This window comes from Pseudorca crassidens, chromosome 11 (assembly GCF_039906515.1).
Source record: "Pseudorca crassidens isolate mPseCra1 chromosome 11, mPseCra1.hap1, whole genome shotgun sequence".
Classification (NCBI taxonomy): Eukaryota; Metazoa; Chordata; class Mammalia; order Artiodactyla; family Delphinidae; genus Pseudorca; species Pseudorca crassidens.
In genome coordinates, this window is record NC_090306.1 from 22,430,509 (window position 1) to 22,447,343 (window position 16,835).

At 41.7% G+C, this 16,835-nt stretch overlaps 1 protein-coding gene across 4 annotated transcripts in view; it reads left to right on the forward strand.

Moving 5' to 3' along the window:
• The window catches only part of PPFIBP1 (PPFIA binding protein 1), a 176,410-nt gene that overhangs the window by 52,142 nt on the left and 107,433 nt on the right, over positions 1–16,835 (forward strand). For all 4 annotated transcript variants that reach the window (XM_067696005.1, XM_067696008.1, XM_067696013.1 and 1 more), the window contains exon 2: positions 3,257–3,335. The gene's annotated coding sequence lies outside the window, so the exon portion shown is untranslated. The remainder of the gene's footprint in view (positions 1–3,256; positions 3,336–16,835) is intronic.

The following is a 16,835-nucleotide window of genomic DNA, read 5'->3' on the forward strand; positions in this document are numbered from 1 at the left end:
TGCTTTATTAAATGGATGCAAATACAGGCTGGGTTTTGTTTTTTGTAACCTCTGTGTAGGAAAGGTTTGTGAGTCATATAAAAAGTTGTTTGTAATTATCCTTGTCATTACAGTAAGGGTTTTTCTGCTAGAAATGTTGTTTGCATGGGTTCAGATTTTTTTATGGCTTACTTTTGAGTTTAATAATGTGTTCTTGTTTTTAAATTAAACTTGTCAGTGAGCCTTTTTGTGAGTGGCTGACTGTTGGTTAGTTCATCTTTATAGCTTACATCTGTTTCTAAGGAAATGACTAAAGTCTCTTGAATTTGATCAAAACTGTATCACAAAGGATATCTTTGACTTATTTAAACAAGGCTCACAATGGAAACTCAAAAAATCTAGTGGTTCATGTTTATAAATGTTTTTATGTATTCAGTCCTGGTTAGGCCAAATAATCGGAGTTCTGTGCTGAGGGAGGGATTGAATGTACCCATTGCCTCTTAGTTAACCTGAATTCCTCTGGAGCAAGTTCAGGCAATACTTTCTTATAATACGCTTAAAAAAAAATTGTTTTCTCATTTTACATGTTGCTTTGAAGTGGGCCTTATAGAACATAGGTATATTTTTTTCTTCTCCTTAAACTGTTTCACTGACGTTTCTCCTTCCTCATTCCTGTTCAAGGCCCTGGCATATGTAAAGCACCTAAACTTTGCACATGGAATTTCTAGCAAGGACGCTGATGGGGATGAGGCAGGGCCTGGAGAAGTGACTGACTCACAGAAGTCTCTGCGTCCGGCTCCCTGCTGGAGCCCCCTGTCTCCCCACCTCTGCAATATTCACAGACCCTCCCCACCCTAGTCTCATGCCCTCACTGTGGGCTCAGTGCTTGTCACAGTGTAGGGGCCCTCCTTCTGCCCTTTGTTCCAGGGCACTGGGTGGCAAGGAAGAGAAGGCCTGGCTCATGCCTGCTCTGACTCAGGCTGACCTGTGCTCCGGGACCCAGGCTGGAACTCACATTTTCCCATAAAGGCCCTGTTAGAGATGGTGGTTGGATTTTGGTGTGATTATGTTTCTCGATCAGCTACGTTATAAGCTCATTGGGATTTCTGCCCTAGCTTTTTTAATGTAATCACTGTTAACAGTTTGCACCCTTTTATAAGCAGCTCAAGGAACCAATTCTCCAACTAAATCTTGGATCAAAGTATAAAACAGATAAAGGTGAAATTGCTCTGCCTGCTACCACACATCCACTCCACCCCGCCTCTGTTCTCAGAAGCACCTGGGGGGCAGGGTTCCTAGACACTCACTTTGAAAACTGCTGATTAATATACCTGTTTACTGTTGGAGCACACACTGGTCTTAAAATCAGGCTTGCTTATGTATGCATTGTTAATTGCTTAAAATTTACCTGGATTGGTGTGTATATAGGGTCATATATGAAGTCAGCTTTAGGGGAGGCTGAATGGACAGAATCTTACTTGAGCTGAGAAATTCCTTCAAGACAACCTCTATCCCCCATTCATGCCCAAATTCCATTTTAGTAACACATTTTATTTCAGTGTTAAGCACCTGCCTCTTCTGAAGCTCTTTTTTTTTTTAAAAAATGAAAATGTTCTCAAGAGCCATATCCATTAAGTTGTTGGAATTTTGGAGCTGATCCTATCGCTTCCCTGATTAATCAAACATGTGAGATCACTGGCTCCTCAAAAGGGCAGAGAGAAGGAAACAGCTACACTCCTACTTCATAATTTTGTCTAGAACTGGCCCTGATCATATATACATTTGAAAAGCACATGTGAGGTAACGTCTCTAGTATTTAACTTGGAGACACTCAGCTTTCTCATTTGGGTGGAGGTAGTTATGAGGTATTGGAACTTTTACTATTCCTAAGCATTCCTTCACGACCAAAATATATGGTAGTACTGTAATGGTGAGGATATTCATGCCCACATATAGACTACTGGGAATTTTTTCTAAGTATACGTTATTTGAAAGAGATACAGGGGCTTCCCTGATGGCACAGTGGTTAAGAATCCACCTGCCAATGCAGGGGACATGGGTTTGATCCCTGGCCCAGGAAGATCCCACATGCCGTGGAGCAACTAAGCCCGTGCGCCACAACTACTGAGCCTGTGCTCTAGAGCCCGTGAGCCACAACTACTGAGCCCGCATGCCACAACTACTGAATCCCACGCGCCTAGAGCCCGTGCTCTGCAACAAGAGAAGCCACGACAATGAGAAGCCCATGCACCATAATCAAGAGTAGCCCCTGCTAGCCACAACTAGAGAAAGCCTGTGCGCAGCAAGGAAGACCCAACACAGCCAAAAATAAAAACAAATAAATTTATTTTAAAAAAACAACAAAAAATAAAATAAAATAAAAGAGATATGAGGGGGACTTACGTGGTGGTGCAGTGGTTAGGAATCCACCTGCCAACGCAGGGGACACAGGTTCAATCCCTGGTCTGGGAAGATCCCACATGCCGCGGAGCAGCTAAGCCCGTGCACCACAACTACTGAGCCTGTGCTCTAGAGCCTGCGAGCCACGACTGCTGAGCCCACGTGCCACAACTACTGAAGCCCGTTCTCTGCAACCAGAGAAGCCACTGTAATGAGAAGCCTGCACACCACAACGAAGAGTAGCCCCCGCTCACCACAACTAGAGAAAGCCTGCATGCAGCAATGAAGACCCATCGCAGCCAAAAAAAAAAAAAAGAAAAAGAAAAGATACAGGAATCAGACAAGTCTAAAGAACAGTGTATATGTTTCTATATATTGTTTATGTATTCTTGTTGGACAAGAAAATAGTAAATTTCCTCATTTTTTTAAAGCCTTAACAACTGAGTGTTGGTAAACTATGGTTCATTCATTTACTCAGCAGACATTTATAAAGTACCCAACATGTGCCAGGTACTTTGTGCTACAAAAATTAATGATGGTGGGTTTCTGCTGAAGGTCAGGCTTCAAGGAATATTTGAGGTTGTCCAGTAACTGAGGAAGTAAGGAAAAAAGAACGCCGGAAGGGAGGAAGGAAGAGAAAGGAAGGGAGAGAAGGAAGAGCAGAAAGACAGGTGGAAGGAAGTCAGTTAAATCTGTTGGTCCTTAACACATTGTATTGTTTTTAATTGCACACGTGTTTGCAATTTGATGTTTGATGTTCTAGTTTGATGTTCTTTGCTTATATAATAATTTAGGTAAATTACATGGTAAATTATTATGGTGTGTTATAGTTTGCAGTGAGTTTTAATTTATCTTCTTTATATTTGTTTCTTTTCAGTATAAGAGAACTTCATGGATCAGATTGCTAATCAGTACATGGAAGATTTGAAGAGCTGAAGAAAAAAACCAATATTAAACTTGTTTTTTAAATGTAAGTAAACTCCCTCCTCATCATTGTTCATTGGTGACATCTTTAAGACCTTTCAGTACACTCAGTGTGTAAATTTTTTCCCAGGAGTAAAGTTACTTGACTATGTAGTCTCCTTGTTAAGTCTGTGAGAATTTATGACCCACCACCCCCTTTAAAATTTTTTAAATTCTAAAAGCAATGTGACTAACATAGGTGGTTGTAGAACTTTGACATGTTGTGACAGTCAGTGAGCAAATCTTTATTTGCGTGGAGAAAGGAAAACACAGACCTGGTTAACACATAAAAAGCACTGCCCTGTTCTCAAATCCTTTATTGCTCTTTATCCCACAGGTCGTTTTAGTGCCCCATGTAAGTCAGTGAGAATTGTTGGTCGACCCATTAATGACCCCACAGGCTTAGAGAAGTGAGGTGTTTCCATATAAGCTCATTTACTCCTTTCCTCCCTGTTTTTTTTGCTCAGTAATCATAATGATACTTAACTATTTATTGAACTTCTATTAAGTGACAAGCACTTGACCAATTCAATCAATCCTCATTCAACGAATGCCTTTTCTGAGTGCTTGCCACGTGCTAGGCACTGCTCTGACACTACTACCTTGTGTTATCCTCCTGGCAACCTTGTAAAGTAGGAGTTAATATTTCAGTGATGGTGATCCAGATGAGGATACTGAGGTTCAGAGAGAGGTAAGAGCGTGCAGACGATCACACAGCTTGGAAGAGGGGAAGAACGTAGGGTGTGAACACCGTGCCGTCTGACTTTGCTGATTTGCCATATTCTAAATAGTGTTTAAACGCTCATCCTTGGCACAGTTGTTGCTGGAGCCCGGAACCTTCTGGGTTGTGTTCTTAACAGGAATGTGATCCTAACCCTTCTGAACCTTTGCTGTAGTCACAACAAGGAAGGAAGTTAGAGAAACATCCTCCCAAATTTGAGAGGTAGCTTTGGTACCTGGAGAGTGAGTTAAGAGATCTAATGTCTAGACCAGCCTTTCCGCGGATTTCCTGTGTGCCTTTGAGGTATTTAACATCTACGGGAAACAGCTACTCTTATGCCATCTAAGGAGAGCAGACCAGATGTCCTCCAGGGCGTCTTTCAGTCAGCTTTTTATTGAAGTATCTTATGCAAAGTGCACAAATCATAAGTGGATGGCTTGATGGAATGATTGTCACAAAGTGGACACATCTGTGTAACCATCACAAGATAGCAGAAAATTACCAGCACCCCAGACCTCTCCTCCCCCTATCCCTAGAGTAACCAATTTCCTGATTTCTAATGCCATTGATATAATTTTGCCTATTTTTAAAGTTTATATAAATAGAATCATATAGTTTATATTCTTTTGTGTCTGGCTTATTTGCTTATTATGTTTGTGAAATGCCTCTAGGATACTGTGTATAGTTTATTTTTTTCATTTTCCTTACTATCGTGGTATTCAATTGTATGTTTACTTTGTAGTTACTGGCCATTTTGGTAGTTTCCAGTTTGGGTGTATTATAAATAGTGCTCCAATGAGTATTTTTGTGCATATCTTTTGCTGATGATTGTATTTTGGTCAGGGACAACTCAGTAATTTGGATTCAGCAGCCCTGTGAAATAATGTTGAAGTGAACATCTTTACAAGCAGACAAGTTGATTTTAGGTAGACAGGTGATGTGTCTGCTTCAGCATGATGTTCTAAGCATGCTGGTTAGGAACATAGATTACTCTTGGGGGTGTGGCTGGCTGGAAGCGCCCTCTCATATGTATGTGATGTGGTAAGGTTTTGCCCCCCCCCGACTAAGGAGGGCTTCGGTTGGGTTCAGGAAGGAATTACAGACAAGAAGAGAAAATAGGTCCGGAAGACAGATGTGTCTGGGCTCCCCTAGAAACGGTTAGGATATTTTACCAGGCAGATCAAGAGCCTGGACAAGTGACAACCCAGAGGAGGAATCAGCTTCGGAGACCTGAAGAGTCTAGGAGATGAACAGAGAAATAAAAGTTGATCTGGGCAGGCAGACTGGAGCTCTCAAAGCATTTTTTGAACAACTTTATTAAGTCTAACTTTTGTTTTAAGGAAGCTTTGAAGAACCAGTCCCTAAAGTATGAATCTTGAGTCAAGAATGAACTTAGTAAAGTTACCAAACTAAGAATAAATATATTTTTCAAACAAATACAGGATGTGAGCATGTGGGCTTTGCCGGGAGACTGTTCAGATCGCAGCTCTACTTTCTTTCCCTGTGATGTCTCTGTGCCAGCTTCCTTATCTGTAAAATGGGGATATGGACACACCTACCTTATAGGTTTTCTGTGACAATTTACTTCGATGGTGTCAGGAGTGTGCTGCTGGGTGCATTGCACTGGCACTAAAAATAATAACCAATATTCTTATTATTTTTCTGATTGTTATTATTACTGATATTACCCATTTGACTCTGTATCTGATACTTTGTAGAAGTTTCCAGATTATTTTTTTAAAATATGAGATTAACTTAGCGTTTTTTTTTTTAAGTGTGGTGAACACTGACAAAAATATTTTCCTGCTTGTGCCGCCTTAAACTGAAACTCAGAGGAAAGACGAAGAGAAACATTTGTCTGTGTGTCCTTGGCAGGTCCCTCTCCAGGGTGTGTCAGTGATGACCCTCTTGGTCGTTGGAACTGTTTTACTCTGTTAGTTCAGGAAGAGACCAGGGGAGCTGAGATTCACAGGAAAGCTGGGTTATTTTGCACAAAGGAAATTCATGATTTTATATATTACACTGTCAATTCTTGAGAGGCATTTTGCAAACAAGTGTCCTTATGTACCAGGGAGCTTCGGTGAGAGGCTCTGTGGGTGATTCACTACAGACCGCAGCTGGTATAGTGTGTCCATTCCAGCTGGCTGTGGCTGGGGGCACCTTTCCACTCGTTGATGAATTCTGGACTAGATATTGGGGCAAATGGTGTAGATTAAGCTTGATTTTGCCCTCAGTGTGGTTATGATCTAACAAATGAATAATCTAGTGTTCTAAAAAGGAAGCTTTTAGAGTGAGTTGAGTCAAAGACAACAGTTGACCCAAGACTCTGAAATTCTAGTTCTGACTTCCCTACAAATTAGCTGTGGGACTTCAGGTGTATTATTAATCCTGACTCTCAGTTTTCTCATCTGTAAAATGAGAAAGTTAGACTGAGACTTTGAGGCAGAGGAAGATTCTGTGAGTTTTGTAAATGTAATAATATCAAGTTTGGGGTGTAGCTGTATTTTTCTGAATGCTGTATTCTTTCATTGGTTTGCCCCAGGTCAGAAGTTCTGTGACAGCAGGTTTTGGTTCTTATGATAGTAGGGGAAGGAGTAGTTTTAAGATATGACCTAAGTTCACAACATAGCGAACGTCACAGCAAGTAAAAAACAAATGACCAGACTGTTGTGCAGGCCATATGAGTATATATAAATTCATTTTCACACTGACATTTACTTTAACCAGCTCCCATACACTTGCTTTGTTCATCAAAAGATGTTTATATTTATGTTAAACTACATAAATAAATATTCAAGACATTGAATTTAAATATATGACATAGCTGGATTATGAAAGCTGCCTTTGGCCTTATCTCATGTCTCTACTTAAATTCTCAGTTCTCATGTTACAGTCCCACAGTTGGGAGTATCACAAAATTTGGATACGTTTTGCGGTTCCAGATGTTGAAGAAATTATTTATTAAAAATGATATCTAAAAACTAGCATTGAGGGCTTCCATGGTGGCGTAGTGGTTGAGAGTCCGCCTGCCAATGCGGGGGACACGGGTTTGTGCCCCGGTCCGGGAAGATCCCACATGCCGCGGAGCGGCTGGGCCTGTGAGCCATGGCCGCTGAGCCTGCGTGTCCAGATCCTGTGCTCCGCAATGGGAGAGGCCACAACAGTGAGAGGCCCGCGTACCGCAAAAAACAACAACAACAAAATCTAGCATTGAAATGATTTAATGGATTCAACTGAATTAATAAAATAAGATTAACTACTAAATAGTGTTATCACTTAATAATTACTTTTAAGTTCTTACCTCTATCCTCTTATACCCAGGGGTATCTGCATGAAGCTGGTGTAGGAGGACATGTAGGAAAGATTTAAAGTAAACTGAGAACTTTGGAATGTTTGTACTTTAAGACATTTAGATGCTCTGGCGACTGACAAGTAGAAGAAGTATCATTTGCCTAGAGTGCAGGCAACACCCTGGTCTCTCCCATGTGGTAGTGGTTCTTGAGATCACGGGTGACGGTGGTGAAAGCTGTCTGGTTATACCACCTTGAGGTGGAATGGACCCAGGCACAGGAATGAAGTGGGACCTCAGCACGGCCTCCTCTTCATTAGGCCGAGGAAGGCCATGGGGATGTGCAGGCCGTTACGCGGGCCTGCCCACAGGATCACTCCACCCGGTCGTGTAGTGGTTTCTAAGCAGGCGATTTGTAGCCACTGAGATAGCATCATCCCCAAAGAACAGCATCCACCCCAGCTCGGTCCCTGTGTGCCCTTTGTCCATACCCTTCTTGCAATCTCTATCACTTTAATTATTACATGCGGTTTGACGTTTTCTATCTCCTGACTATGTGTCTTGGACCAAACATTCTTTATTCTAGGCAATTTGAACTAAACATTCTGAAAAGACTGCTTGGGGATGGCTATCTTGTTTGGAATCCTGTGTCACATATGTGGTTTTGTCTTGTGCTTCATTGGTTCATCATAACCTGAGATAATACATAAATGAATTTCTTTTCTTCATGAAATTTACGAAAGCTTTTCCTTTTTATTTTTCTTCCCTTTAGTTATCTCTCTCTCTCTCACCAAATGTCTAAGATCACCTTTACAATCAAATGGAGATTTAGTTGGGCTGTTAGAACCCTTCCTTTAAGCAGACGCTTCCATGTGTGTGAGCATGTGGATGGAGTTGGAGGGCTGCTTGAAGCTCTTTGCTTAACTTGCCAAAGTCATAGCCATCTTTTTTTTAATTTTATTTTTTGCGGTACACGGGCCTCTCACTGTTGTGGCCTCTCCCGTTGCGGAGCACAGGCTCCAGACGCACAGGCTCCAGACGCGCAGGCTCAGCGGCCACGGCTCACGGGCCCAGCTGCTCCGCGGCATGTGGGATCTTCCCGGACCAGGGCACGCACCCGCGTCCCCTGCATCGGCAGGCGGACTCTCAACCATTGCGCCACCAGGGAAGCCCATAGCCATCTTTTTATTCTTGGTTGTTTTCTTTTCTCCTCACCTCTTGGGAAACTGGTCAGTGCCTTTGACTTTTTTTCTCCTTAATACAGATATGCAAGAGTGTAACTGTTGACAGAGAGCAGGAAATGTTTACACGTCTAAATAATCAAAATATGTAGGGAGCATGTGTGTGTGGGCGTACAAACACGCTGGCTGTGTAGCTGCACAGGTGGTGTGTGTTTCTCTCAAGTCGCCATGCACTTCCGCGGTTAATGAGGAGGGCTTAGCATCTCTAATGGCACTTACGTATGTAGTCTCAGCAGTGTTTTAAGGAGGAAGAGGGTTGCGGGAATTCTGACTCCCGCTTAGTGGATCTGTGGTTTAATATTGTGGTATTCTGGGGAAATCTGGGTTCTGGCACCCGAATTTCAGTTAGCCAGGGTCTCCATCGCTTTGAGAGTAAAGAAGTGGGAGAAGGGTTTTCAGTCATTCTTAAATCCATTGTTTAGCAGTAGCTCAAGGCTTTGTGCGTTATAATCACAGAAATGAGGCTGGATTCCAAAGGTGTGGTCAGTGTTCCTTGCGTCCATAATGCTAGCCTCTCTTTGTCAGATCATGGCCCAGAGATGCTCCAGCCAAGAGGAGACTTAAATTAGGGGTGTGGCAATTCACAGGCATCGTCGCAAGATTCATTTAAGCTTCAGGCAAAAAATAATATATGCTATCTCCTTAGAAATATTACGGTTGCTTTCAAAGTTTGAAATAGCCTTGACAGCTTCCTGTGACCATTACCTTGAACTGAGGCGTAATCCCGGGCCGACGACCAACTCCTAAATGAGGTACAGTAAATTGTATTTGCCGTCTGTGTTTTTGTTTGTATTTCAAAACACAAGTTGTTGTACCATCATCTTTTCTTGTTTGTATGTTTGTTTTTACTTTATTCCTTTACCTTCATGATAGTAGTTATATGCTTGGCTTTAAATATTTGGTCCATTTGATTCTGTGATATTAAGAGATTTTAGAAGAAAAGGTCATCAGCTGTCTTTCTGGGCTATTCTGGGCATTTTGTACTATATTTATTTTGGACCCAGCTTTTCTTGCCCTGGGTTTCTGATTAGCTGTTCCTCCTCCTTGCCTTGGCCTCTCATCTTGCTTGGAAGCATTTCAACAGATCTGTGTTTGGATGACTGTTTTCTTTAACAAATAAACACTAGCTCAACCTTGGGAAGGAGTCAAGAAGACAGGATGGAATTCTCCGTTAATGCTTCTGGTTCAAAGGCATGGAATTCTTGGAGTAGGGAAGCTGGCTTCTTAGTACACTGATGTCTGGGAGTTGCTTCCTGCTTGAGGGGAAACATGGGATTCCGGGGCATTCTCAGAAGTTTTGGGTAATTTGGTGAGACTTAAATAGTCTTATTGTTTATACATTTTTAGAAATTAAAGAATGGATTATTTGGTTAGAAAAGTGGGCTTTTTGGTTCTTCAGGGTCTAAATTGATCTTGTCTGAGGTCTGGCCCAGAACACCCCTTTCAGAGGCCTTTTACCCAGATTGTTGGAGTTGTCAAAAAACTAAGTATCAAGCAGGGAATAGGTGGTCTTCAAGGAGTATCAGACTTTAAGCATAAAGTTTTCACCCAAGAGAAAACGGTGATACCAGAACACCCATTTATGTTGACCTTCTTTGTGAGACCGTGTCTAAGTGACTTTACAGGCACAGGAAATACCAACTAATTCTACTGAAGTGTTCCAGGACCCAGAAAGTAATTTGTTTTTTTTATTTTTTTGTCTTTTTTTAAAAAAATTGAAATACATTTGACATACAATATTACGTTAGTTTCGGGTGTATTACAAAATGGTTTGACATTTGCATATGTTATGAAATGATCACCATCATAAGCCTAATAACCATCGATCCCTGTACAAAGTTATTATAATAATATTGACCATAGTCCTTATGCTGTATATATTATGCTGTATAATATTGACCATATTCCCCATGACTTGTTTGTTATATAACTGGGGGTTTGTACCTCTTAATCCCCTTCACCTATTTCACCCACCTCCACGTCACCCTCCCTTCTGGCAACCACCTATTTGTTCTCTGTATCTGTGAGTCTGTTTTCATTTTATTTTGTTTTTGTTTTTTAGGTTGGACATATAAGTGAGATTATGTGGTATTTGTCTTTCTCTGCCTGACTTATTTCACTTAGCAGAAAGTGATTTCTGTTTCCTCCCTCTGTGGCATTCCTGAATCCTCAGGAGGTAGAGCTGAGAAAAAATCAGTGTGTTCTCTGTACTCCTGACCTGACAGAATGCAGCTGATTCTTGTTTGTTGCAGTAGTGACATTCTGCAAAGTCACCAAAATGCTGAATTAGTGCCTACTGCACCGTTGCTTCTAGGGGATTCACGGGCTTAGGTTCCTGTGAGCTTCTGTCACAGCGTCTTCACAACTGACCAATACATAACCTTGCTTCCATTTAAAGGGACCTTATTTAATGGTGCTGATACATTAACATTGAATTCCCGATGAACAGCACTGTAACTCGTGCTTGAACTAAGCTTACCTAACACATGCATTTTCTCCACCAGGCACCTCACAGCCTTCTTGCATTTAGAACCACTAAACAGCACTTCAGCCTCATGCCTGGGGACCATTTTAAACACTGAAATCACCAACCGGAAGCACAGAAATATGAAAAACATGGCACAGGATAGACCATGAAAAGGACACTTATTTATAGTAGGAGAGCTAAGCTGAAATGAGAAGGCAGAGCATTGCCTTGTTTGACCTCAGCTGGGACCATGCACACGGGCACTCAAATTTTTTGCCACTCTGTACATGGCCATGAACAACTGCAAAAGTGCCACTGATACTGATTTTGGGGTTACAAATAAATTTTAGTGAGTGGGCAGATTCACAGACATCTACTGTATAATATAAGCAAAGTAACCCCAGACATTGTAGCAGGAACCCTCCTCAGCCCAGCTCTACAGTTCACGTAGAAAGCCAATCATTTAAGGTAAAAATGAGTTACAAGTTACTATTGTGACCAATATCCAAAACACGTTTTTAGACAGCTTCATATAAGATGAAGGCCAATTAGTGATTCCTTTTGTTGAGTAAATGACAGTTAACACTTCTGCCCTCGCTTTGAACACCTGTAGAATAGGAACCACATCTTGTGTATCCCCATGTTCTTGGTATGAAGGGTAATAATGGCCAACACATAGTGGGACCTCCACAAGTGAATGAATAATAAATAAATGAATGACAGAATGAGCCAGGAGAAATCTGCTCCATGGTGCCTGGGCACTTGAGGGCACAATATGAATCTGATGTATCTTTTCAACTTAGATCATGTCCACCGTGTTCATTAAATTAACTCAGGTAAATGCTTACTAACTGTCAGAGAGAGTAATGTCAGAGCTGATGTAGCGTGGAGGGTATTGCAGCTGGGCCGGAGGATGGAACAGGAGGACCACCAAACGTTTTGAGAAAACTACTTAAGGGCTGGAACTGCACTGGACTCTTTCTTCCATCTCACCATGGAGCCTGGCTGGCAGGATTTTTTTCTCTAACATTCTTGATACCAACTTCTCTCCACTTCAGCCCCACTCCCACACTGCTGTTATTAGAAACTTCTCTCTAGAACATAGATTTGTTCATCTCAACCTCTTGCTTCAAAAACTCCATTCTCCGCATAAGAAACAATTCAAAGCTCCGTAGTGACCTGGCTCCATCCCTGCACCTCAGACTTCAATCTCTTAACCATCGCACTGAAGTACACCCTGTGCTCAAGCTAAACTGGACTCATCACTGGATCCCAAGCATGCCTTTTAGGACTTGTGGCCATTGCATAGACTGTCCCCTCTGCCAGTGTTGTCTGCTCCTTCGCCCAGCTCTTCCTTTCAGCTCTAGCTCAAATTACAGCCCCTGTGCTATGTCTGGCAAGATGCCTGTCTCTCCCCAAGTGTGAGCTCTGCAGAGGAAGTGTCTGTGATACTCACCTTTGTGCACAGCCTCTAGCATGTTAATGTTCAGTAAATGTATTTGAATGAGTGAATGCATCTAAACATTATCTAGAGGAAATAAGAAGGCTTAAAACGTCTTTTTAAACAAAAAAGAGAGGATAGACTATCACATTCTATTAAGGCAAGTAGAAAGCTGTGGCTGCCCTTTTGTTAAGTAGCTTTGTCTGTTGTACAAAACTGAGCTTTTCCACTCAGGAAACACCTACACTGTGCCACACTCCCTGGCCCCCAATATAAACATCCATGGACTAGACTTAATTAAAGTAGAAGCTAGTGAAATTTTATGTGAGAGGAAATGACATTCAATTTCAGATATTATCTGTTTCAATTATTTCCTGCAGATTAACGATTCATTTCACCAAGCATTTATCGTGGAGCTACTATGTACAAGAAACTGGGCCAGGGGCTTTGGAGCGTGAAAAGATAAGCAGAACACAGGGGCTTTTGTCTAGTGGGGGAGAAAGTTGTGGAAGCGCATTTCTGTAAAACAGGATAAAATGTACACTTACTGCAGGTAGAGCCATGGTTAGCACAAAGGAAGGAGAAACTTATTTCCAACCTGCTCAGTTCCATGGAAGAGCTTGGATCTAACCTGAGCCTTGAAGGGTGCAGTTGGGAGTAGGTAGGTGGCAAGGCAGATGGAAGGAGTAGTAGCATGGCTAGGGCAGTTCCAAGGGGAGGGAACGGTATAAGCACTGAGGCAGGAAAGTACAGGGAGCAGCAGCAGGGGGCAAGTACTGCAGGGAGCATGGGGGCGAGGGTGGAGCATTGTTAAATAAAACTGGGAAGGCACATCATAATCTGATGGAGGGAAATGTAATGGCAGTTTGCTTGGAATTAATTCTGCGGGCATTAGGAGCCATGCAAATTTTCAAAACAGAGGAGGTATAAGACAGGAAGGGCAGTGGCTAGAAATTACAAGCTTTTACTAGGTGTCAGACACTGTTACTAAATCCTCACCATAGCAGTTTGAGGTTAGTACTATTATTGGGTTGGCCAAAAGGTTCATCCGTCTTTTTCCGTAAGATGGCTCTAGTAGCATTTAGTTGTCTTTAACTTCATTAGAAACAATTTTGTTAGATTGTATGTGACAGCTGTCATATCAGTGTGCATTTAAAAAAAGACATCAAAATTGGTGAATTTTTGTGTAGCCATTTTAATATGGAAGATGGAAGGAAAACAGCAACATTTTTGGCCTATTATGCTTTATTATTTCAAGAAAGGTAAAAACGCAACTGAAACGCAAAACATAAGATTTGTGCAGTGTGTGAAGGTTCTGTGACTGATCGAACGGGTCAAAAGTGGTTTGTGAAGTCTTGTGCTGGACATTTCTCGCTGGACAATGCTCCATGGTTGGGTAGACCAGTTGAAGTTGATAGCGATCGAATGGAGACGTTAATTGAGAACAGTCAGTGTTGCACCACGTGGGAGATAGCTGACATACTGAAAATATCCAAATCAAGCAGTGAAAATCATTTGCACCAGCTTGGTTATGTTCGTCACTTAGATGTGTGGGTTCCACATAAGTTAAGTGAAAAAAACCTTCTTGACCATATTTCCGCATGCGATTCTCTAAACGTAACAGAAATGTTCCATTTTTATTTTTATTTCATTTTACTTTTATTTATTTATTTTTTATATTTGGCTGCATCAGGTCTTAGTTGTGGCATGGGGGATCTTTCGTTGTGGCGGGTGGGCTTCTCTTTAGTTGTGGTGTGCGGGCTTTTCTCTAGTTGTGGCATGCGGGTTTTTCTCTCTCTGGTTGTGGCATGCGGGCTCCAGTGTGCATGGGCTTGTAGGTTTTGGCACACAGGCTCTCTAGTTGCAGTGCCCGGGCTCAGTAGTTGTGGCGCATGGGCCTAGTTGCTCTGCGGCATGTAGGATCTTAGTTCCCCAACCAGGGATTGAACCCGCATCCCCTACATTGGAAGGTTGGTTCTTTACCACTGGACCACCAGGGAAGTCCCTCCATTTTTAAAAGAAATTGTGACGGGTGATGAAAAGTGGATACTGTACAATAATGTGTAATGGAAGAGATCATGGGGCAAGCGAAGTGAACCACCACCAACCAACCAACACCAATGTCTGGTCTTCATCCAAAGAAGATGATATTGTGTATATGGTGGGATTGGAAGGGAATCCTCTATTATGAGCTCCTTCCGGAAAACCAAACGATTAATTCCAACAAGTACCGCTCCCAATTAGACCAACTGCAAGCAGCACTTAATGAAAAGCATCTGGAATTAGTCAACAGAAAACGCATAATCTTCCATCAGGTTAACGCAAGACTGCATGTTTCTTTGACGACCAGGCAAAAACTGTTACAGCTTGGCTGAACATCTGCCATATTCACCAGACATTGCACCTTCGGATTTCCATTTATTTTGATCTTTACAAAATTCTCTTAATGGAAAAAATTTCAATTCCCTGGCAGACTGTAAAAGGCACCTGGAACAATTCTTTGCTCAAAAAGATAAAAAGTTTTGGGAAGATGGAATTATGGAGTTACCTGAAAAATGGCAGAAGGTAGTGGAACAAAAGAGTGAATACGTTATTCACTAAAGTTCTTGGTGGGACTTCCCTGGTGGCACAGTGGTTAAGAATCCGCCTGCCAATGCAGGGGACACGGGTTCAATCCCTGGTCTGGGAAGATCCCACATGCTGCGGAGCAACTAAGCCTGTGAGCCACAACTACCGAGCCTGCTCTCTAGGGCCCGTGAGCCACAACTACTGAGTCCGCGTGCCTAGAGCCCATGCTCTGCAACAAGAGAAGCCACCGCAGTGAGAAGCCTGCGCACTGCAACGAAGAGTAGCCCCTGCTCACCGCAGCTAGAGAAAGCCCTAGTGTCCAACAAAGACCCAATGCAACCAAAACTAACTAACTAAATAAAATTAAAAAAAAAAAATTTAAAAACCCTCTATTCTACAAAAAATAAATAAAGTTCTTGGTGAAAATGAAAAATGTGTCTTTTATTTTTACTTAAAAACCGAAGGCACTTTTTGGCCAACCGAATAGCATCACATTTGAAAGATCAAATGGAAAGCCCAGAGAGCTTAAGCAACTTCCCCAGGATCCACTGCAAATAAGCAGTGGACCTGGGATTTGAAGCCAGGAAGTTTTATTTAAGAACTTGGGTTTTGAACCTGGAGTTAAAGCGTAGGATTCAGAGAGTCTCTGAACTTTCTGAATTGTTTGCAAAGTGTTTAGTATATATGAATGCGTGCATTTGTTTAAGAGAAAATCTATAGCTTTAATCATATAAAAGACATGCTCCATAAAAGGTTAATAAGGACCCTGGTAGCACCCTCTTCTCTCAAAAGTCCCTCAGGATGTTCAGTGCATTATATGGTGACTTTAGGCTTATGCTACTTCTTAGGTTGGAAGACGCAGAACAATCTAGCACCACTCAAAATAAAAGGAAATGTCAAAACAATTTGTAGGAATTGTTAGTATTGTAAGTGGCAAACTGTTCTTGATTTGTGAGAAACATAGAAAATGCCCAAGAAGTTCTTTTGAAAGTAAACATGAGCTATCCAGGCCTTGAAAACTGTGGATAGTTTGAGGGCAGAGACCCTGGTTCCGCATTGGGCAAAATTACTCTTACAAAAGCTAAATAAACTCCTGAAATTTGAAATGTTTTTTAAAAGTGCCTAGATGCTAATCTTCTTTCAACTGCACTAATTTGTCTTTTTACAGTTAGAGGGACTTAGGGGATGAATATTTATTAACCCATGAGACTGAAAATTCCTTAAATTAAATCCAAAGGTGGTAAATCCAAAGGCAGATGCCAGGATGAATGAATCCAGATTAAAGAACTGCCCAGTTTATACCACTTGAGAAATCAGATTAATACCTAAGTTTTGTTTAGAGTAAAAATTTTAATGCTTTAAATATGTACATCTTTAAGACGTTACTATCACACAAGAACAGCAAATACAATATTTTAGTAGCAGAAATCTGGATTCCCTACTTACTGGAGTTTTTCTTAATATTTTTCCCGTCTCTGTTTTCTCATTTTCTCTCTATTTTGTGTTTTTTTCTTGAACTGTTTCGAAGGGCTTAATATACAGTCCCCATTCAGACTTGTCCAACTGTTAAAAAATATCTTTTATGGTAGTTTTGTAGATTTGAAGGATTCAATAAGGATGGTAAATAGCAATTGGTTGTCATGTCTCTTTAGTCTCTTTTTTTTTTTTTGCGGTACGCGGGCCTCTCACTGTTGTGGCCTCTCCCGTTGCGGAGCACAGGCTCCGGACGCGCAGGCTCAGCGGCCATGGCTCACGGGCCCAGCCGC